A 5,947-nucleotide genomic window follows, 5' to 3' on the forward strand; every position below is an offset into this window, starting at 1 on the left:
AGGTCAGGAGTTCAAGATCAGCCTGACCAACATGGTGAAACCCCATGTCTACTAAAAATACAAAAAATTAGCTGGGCTAGGTTGTGGCGCCTGTAATCCCAGCTACTCGGGAGGCTGAGGCAGGAGAATCACTTGAAACTGGGAGATGAGCTGAGATTGAGCCACTGCACTCCAGCCTGGGTGACAAAGCAATACTCTGTCTCAAAAAAGCAAAAAAAAAAAAAAAGCATACTCCAATAAATAATAAAAATATTATCTTTGTTGATTTTAAAAGGAGAGTTCACAAAAATTAAAGATTTATTCCTTGAAAAGTTTACAATTCTGTAATTATAATAAACTGAATCAAAGATAACTGTAATAAGCTATTGTAAGCTTAAGAAAACACTAGTATACTTACTTATTTTTATATTTATAATCTGCTTAATTTCAAATTTCATAAAGTCTTTGAAGCAATATAGAATAAAAACAATAAAGTAATAGGAACAAAGGAAAAAACCTAGAAAATAAGAAAATCAAGATGAAACAAAACACAGTTTAGATGCCAAGAACACATAGTTACTATAGATGACTTTCAATTTTGGTCTGAGTTTCGCAAGAGAAAAGGCAAACAGTGGGTTAGGATAGCTTCCTATTTAACTGCTATTTTTGTGAGACAGTTCTTCAGGAAAGAAAAGGTTTTTCTAGTAGTAAATTTTGAGAACTGGCTGAAGTGGGGGTAGATCTAAAGATAAAGATAAATCAAAGGATTTATCTTTGAGGCATTTTTGAAGGTACTATTACACTCTTACACTCTTAACACTGGTGTATTCATTTGACAGATTTCATGGAGTGTCTACTGTAAACCAGACCCTCTTTTAGACATTGGAAACAGACAAGAACCCCTGCACCAACTTAGCTTACATCCAAGAAAGGGAAACCAGATAATAGATGACATATGTAGTATATGAAATAGTGATATGTCCTAAGGAAAACAAAAATTAAGGAGCCAGGAAGACTAGAAACTATGTGTGTGTGTGTGTGTGTGCGCGCGCGCGCGCGTGTGTGTGTGTGTGTGTGTGGGTGTGTGGGTGTGAAGGTTGGGGGTACTGCATTTTAGGAAAGGAAGTCCTCACTGAGAGGGAGACATTTGAGTGAAGGCCTGGAGGAGGGAGTGGGAGTTGGGAGAGAGTGTCCAGTACAGAGGCCCTGAGGTAGATTTGAGGAAGGGCAAAGAAGTCACTGTAGCTGGGGTTGAGGTGGTAAGAAGGAGAGGGGTAGAAAATGGAGTTAGAGAGATAATGCGGGGTGGGAAGAATGTGAGGGGCCTCATGGGCCTTATGGACTTTGGATATTTGTCTGAGAGAAATGGCGAACCTCTGAAGTGTTTTGATCACAGGAGATGTATTAGTCATTTGTTATTGGGTAATAAATATAGCCACCCAAAATGTAGTGGCTTAAAAGAACACTAAACATGCATTGTCTCTCATAGTTTCCGGGGATCAGTAATTTGGGAGCAGTTCGAGCAGGGCTTCCTACTCAGGGTTTCTCATCAGGTTGCAGTCAGAGCTGGGCTAGGGCTCTGGCCACCTGAAGAGGTGGTTGAGTCGAGAGGATCCACGTTCCAGGTGGTTTACTCACATGACTGATGAATTGGCTGTAGCTGATGGTGGGAGATCTCAGGCTTTCTTGATATGGGCCTCACCACAGGACTGCTTGTCTCATGGAATGTTACTGAAATCCAAGAAAGGGGCAGTGTCCTTGTCCTCTATGACCTAGCACCTGAAGTCACACATCATCCATTCTGCAATGTTCTATTAGTCATACGGTTCATCCCTGATTTAGAGTGTAAGCAGATTGCATCATGGTGTGGATACCAGGACGGTGGGGATCACTGGGGGCCATCCTAGAGGCTGACTCAGGCAGAAGAAAGGAGATAATTACTGGAACGATGTCTCCTCATAGGCATGAGTACATGGAATTTAGTGCAAAAGGAGAGGAAATAGCCTTTGTTAGGGACACAGAGGAGTATTTGATAGTAACAGTATAGAGGTGCAGTTAGAGGAAGGTAGGAAGATCTTATGGTAGGAGCTTGTGCACATTCTCATCTAATTTTTTCTCTGTTTCTCAGTGAAATAGGAAACAAGGTCTTAGGTCAAGAGTGAGGATTGGGAATAAGGTGTTTGCTAGACATTCATCAGTATTTCAAGTTTTTCAGTATCTTTTAAGTGATGCAGTGCTCATTGCCACCAACTCTTGTTTGGTCATATTATAAAAGAGGAAAAAAAGTTCTATTTTTTGATCATTGTTCTATTGTAAGAAGCACAGCCTGAGCTTTAGTAAAGTGAAAAAGCCCCAACTCTGTGTATATATATATTTTTCATTTTAAGGACAGTAATTTTTTCTTTTTGATTTCAAGAACTTTCTATGTTTACAGCATAGAAAGTTTTATGCTATAAGCATCTTTTGGTGCAATTAGACAACTTTGTTACTTCTGCCTATAGAATAGAGTAAAATACAGATAATAACATTTGCTTAAGGGAGACATTTAAAAAATAAGACATGGTTTGTCTTAGCCCAATCAGCCTAAAACTACCAGGGACAACCTGTAAACAAACCAATCGAGTTTACTGACTCATTGCGGTGTGGGGACAGCACAATAGAGCAATTGTGAGGTATCTCATCAAACAAAGGAAAATATGGAGTTAACATAGGATTTTGCTGAAGAGTGGAATTTAAGTGTGATGTAAATGAAGTGATGTTCTATGGGCTCTAAGCAAGTATGGTGGGTGTGTATAAAAGGGGTCAACCTCAGCTCTGTACTGTGAAATGGACCTATGGTCCTTGTCTTAGTCCATTTTGTGTTGCTATAAAGGAACATTCGAGGCTGGACAATCTCTAAGGAAAAGAGGTTTATTTGGCTGTCTGTTCTGCGGGCTGTACAAGAAGCATGGCACCAGCATCTGCTCCTGGCGAGAGGCTCAGGCTGCTTCCACTCATGGTAGAAGGTGAGGGGAGGTGTTGTGTGCTGAGATCATATGGTGAGAGAGGAAGCAAGGAGGGAGGAGGGAGGTTCCAAGCTCTGTTTAACAACCAGCTTTCTTGAGAACGAATAAAGCAAGAACTCACTCACTGCTCCCTACCCCAGGGAGGGCATTAATCTATTCATGAGGCATCCACCCTGATAACCCAAACACCTCCTATTAGGCCCCACCTCCAACACATTGGTTTGGGGGAAACAAACATTCAAACCATAGCAGTCCTGTTTTCTTGGAAATGAAGTTAAAAAAGATGTCAAATGTTGTGTCCTGAGACCCATTCTTTGAAGCTTTGCACAGGGGCTGTAAATCAAGGCTTCACTGATCCCAATGACTTAACTCCTCCAGATAAGAGTGAGATGTTTCATTCTTATTGCAATAATTTTAAACAGCGATGCATCTGATAGTCTATGATTTCAGAGAATAAAATTTCTCAGTAAGTAAACAGTAGTCCCTCTAAGAACTGGGTTTTTAGGGCATTTTATGACTACAATATGTATTTGGGAAAAATATTGTTTTCTGATAAATTTGCACCTAGCTTAATGGGCAGCTCTGGTTCTAGACTCACGAATGTCAGGGACATTGCTTTCTTGGTCCAAGTAATTTTCTCAGACTATAGTCTATAACTTACTATGATTCTAAACATTGAAGAATAAGTCACTGTCACTTCCTAAGTAATCTGAGTCAAGACATATAAAGAGTTTGTAGTTCATATTTTAAATTTATAATACAAGAAGTCTTCAACAGAGTATGTATATAGAACTAGATAGTTTTTAAATGTTAGTGACTAAATTACAGTGCCTCCCACTGGAACTCAGCATCCAAGTGTCTCACAATTAGGTTTGCCAGTTTCCAACAGGAAGCCTCAAGGTGCTCAGACTCCAACTGTGGCATCTTCAAAGTTTTTCTTTCTGGTTCTAGCTTGCTCTGCCTAACAACCACTATCATCAAAGTTGTCTGAGGAAGACCTCCTGTTGCTGCGACTGACAGAACTCTTGGTGGAAGCCCTATTCCTATGTGCCCATGGCTGCAGCTCCCCAAGGGAGCAGGACATTGTTGGATTCTTTAAGAAGCTCAGAGGAAGTCACTTCTCACTGTGGTGCCATATGGGACTTGAAGTCGTTCTACTCATGCTCTGTTTTTCAGTAAAACTGCTTTTGCCTCTGTCTTCTGTGCCATGTCTCCTGCAATGAATTCCCAAAACTTAAAGCAAACAAAACCAAAACCCAAAGCAAAATAAATAAATAAATAAATAAACCGAACAAATCAACTAATATGAAAAAAAAAAAAAAAAGAAGAAATGAAGTCAACATTCTTTGAGATCCAGCTGTGATTCTACCTTACACAATGATCAAACCACAACACTTAACTTCAGCCCACAGGTCACTGCAATTTTGTCAAAAACAAAAGTGCCTTGAGATTGTATAGTTAAAGACCTCATCTGTTGATTTTCTTAAAAAGAAAACAGGAAACAGCCTGTCCAGGTAATTCAAAATCTCTATCTTAGAGACCGAAAACTGCTCATACAGTTACATTTAAATAAAAGTTTCTACTTGATTTTACTCATCAACAATTTTAAAACTCTTGAGTCCAATCTTAGCCAGGACATCCTTTTGCATAAGTAATCTTACAAATGGCACCCCCTCCCCCAGTGAATGACATGGCCATTCCTACCTTGCTTGTTAGCACAGCCATGTGATTTTCTTAAGCAATGTTCCCCAGTCAGTGGATTCACAGGGTGAGCGTTGTCGTAATACCTGTGGTGAAAAGACGGAGGAGAAAGCTCATTGAAGGTGCTGATGAGAGTATCATTGATGAGATTCATCAAGAGCCCTAATAGGGCTGGAGAAATAAGTAAGAAAAAAAAGAAGGTACTGATGGAAAAGGCTTCTAAAGAAAGACTTCTCAATGATATATAACAACATTAACCATAACTACTAATAATTATTGAGCCTTTATTTGGGAAGGCACTGCAAAAAGAGCCTTATCTGTATTATCTTGTTCAATTCTTAGAACAGCTTGCTGAGTTACATACTATTATTTCCTCCATTTTATGAATGAGAATTCTGAGTCTCAAAGAGTAACTTGCTCAGATCCATGTGGCTAATAAGTGGTACTGCTAGTTCTTAAACCAAATTTTCTCTGATTTCAGTGCTTGTGTTATTAGTTCTTAATATGCTTTCCAAAATATTGTGAGATATGCACCTTATTCTGAAACTTTTAATTAGATCTGAAATACACATGCAAATGAGTATCTATAGAAGGTGAAAACTGTAATGTGTCTTTTTACATGTACTTCCAAAAACTATCTAAGCCTGCTTCATCCACTACCCCTTCTCTCTCTCTCTCTTTCTTTTTTGTTTCTAGCTCCTGAGTCCTCTCATTTTGACTCCCTTCCCATTATTCTTCCACTTTTCAGGTGGATGACCCATTTTCAAACTTATCCTGATTTTTACCTTTAGGATTTTACCTGGATATTATTCAATTTCATGAACCAAAATCACCAGTAAGATACAGCTTAACAATTGCCAACTATTAATAATTGTAAGAAAAAATCAGATATGCTTGAAAAAATTATCAAGCATAAGCTATGAATTGATATGGGAAGTTTACTAGTGAAAACACAATAAAAATTTGATCCACATGAGTGTCAAAGGTTTAACACAGGTAACACATCCAACATGAGGATAAAATGTAGTTTTATTAGTTTTGTCATAGTTGATTTGTTCTTTCTCTACACCTGCTGGTAAGAAGAAAAAACATTAACTTTGATTTAAAGCTTAGTTTGATCTGTTAATTTAGGCAGAAGCTTTTTCAAAAGTCTGCCTTGGCAAAAAGTAAAACACAAGCAATGCTGAGTTATTACACAGCCCTCCAACCCCCGAGTTCTCTCCCTCAGGTGGTGTCCCTGTGTCTGAGGGAAGGGGTGGGGC

The 5,947-nt window shown here is 38.9% G+C and overlaps 1 long non-coding RNA gene across 1 annotated transcript; it reads left to right on the forward strand.

The window, feature by feature from the left end:
• Positions 1 to 2,397: 2,397 nt before the first annotated feature.
• On the forward strand, positions 2,398 to 4,180 carry LOC113224780. The gene is made up of 2 exons (XR_003309393.1): positions 2,398 to 2,984; positions 3,936 to 4,180. It is a non-coding gene; the product is annotated as an uncharacterized LOC113224780 (long non-coding RNA).
• Positions 4,181 to 5,947: the final 1,767 nt, after the last annotated feature.

Source organism: Piliocolobus tephrosceles, chromosome 3 (assembly GCF_002776525.5).
Source record: "Piliocolobus tephrosceles isolate RC106 chromosome 3, ASM277652v3, whole genome shotgun sequence".
Taxonomy (NCBI): domain Eukaryota; kingdom Metazoa; phylum Chordata; class Mammalia; order Primates; family Cercopithecidae; genus Piliocolobus; species Piliocolobus tephrosceles.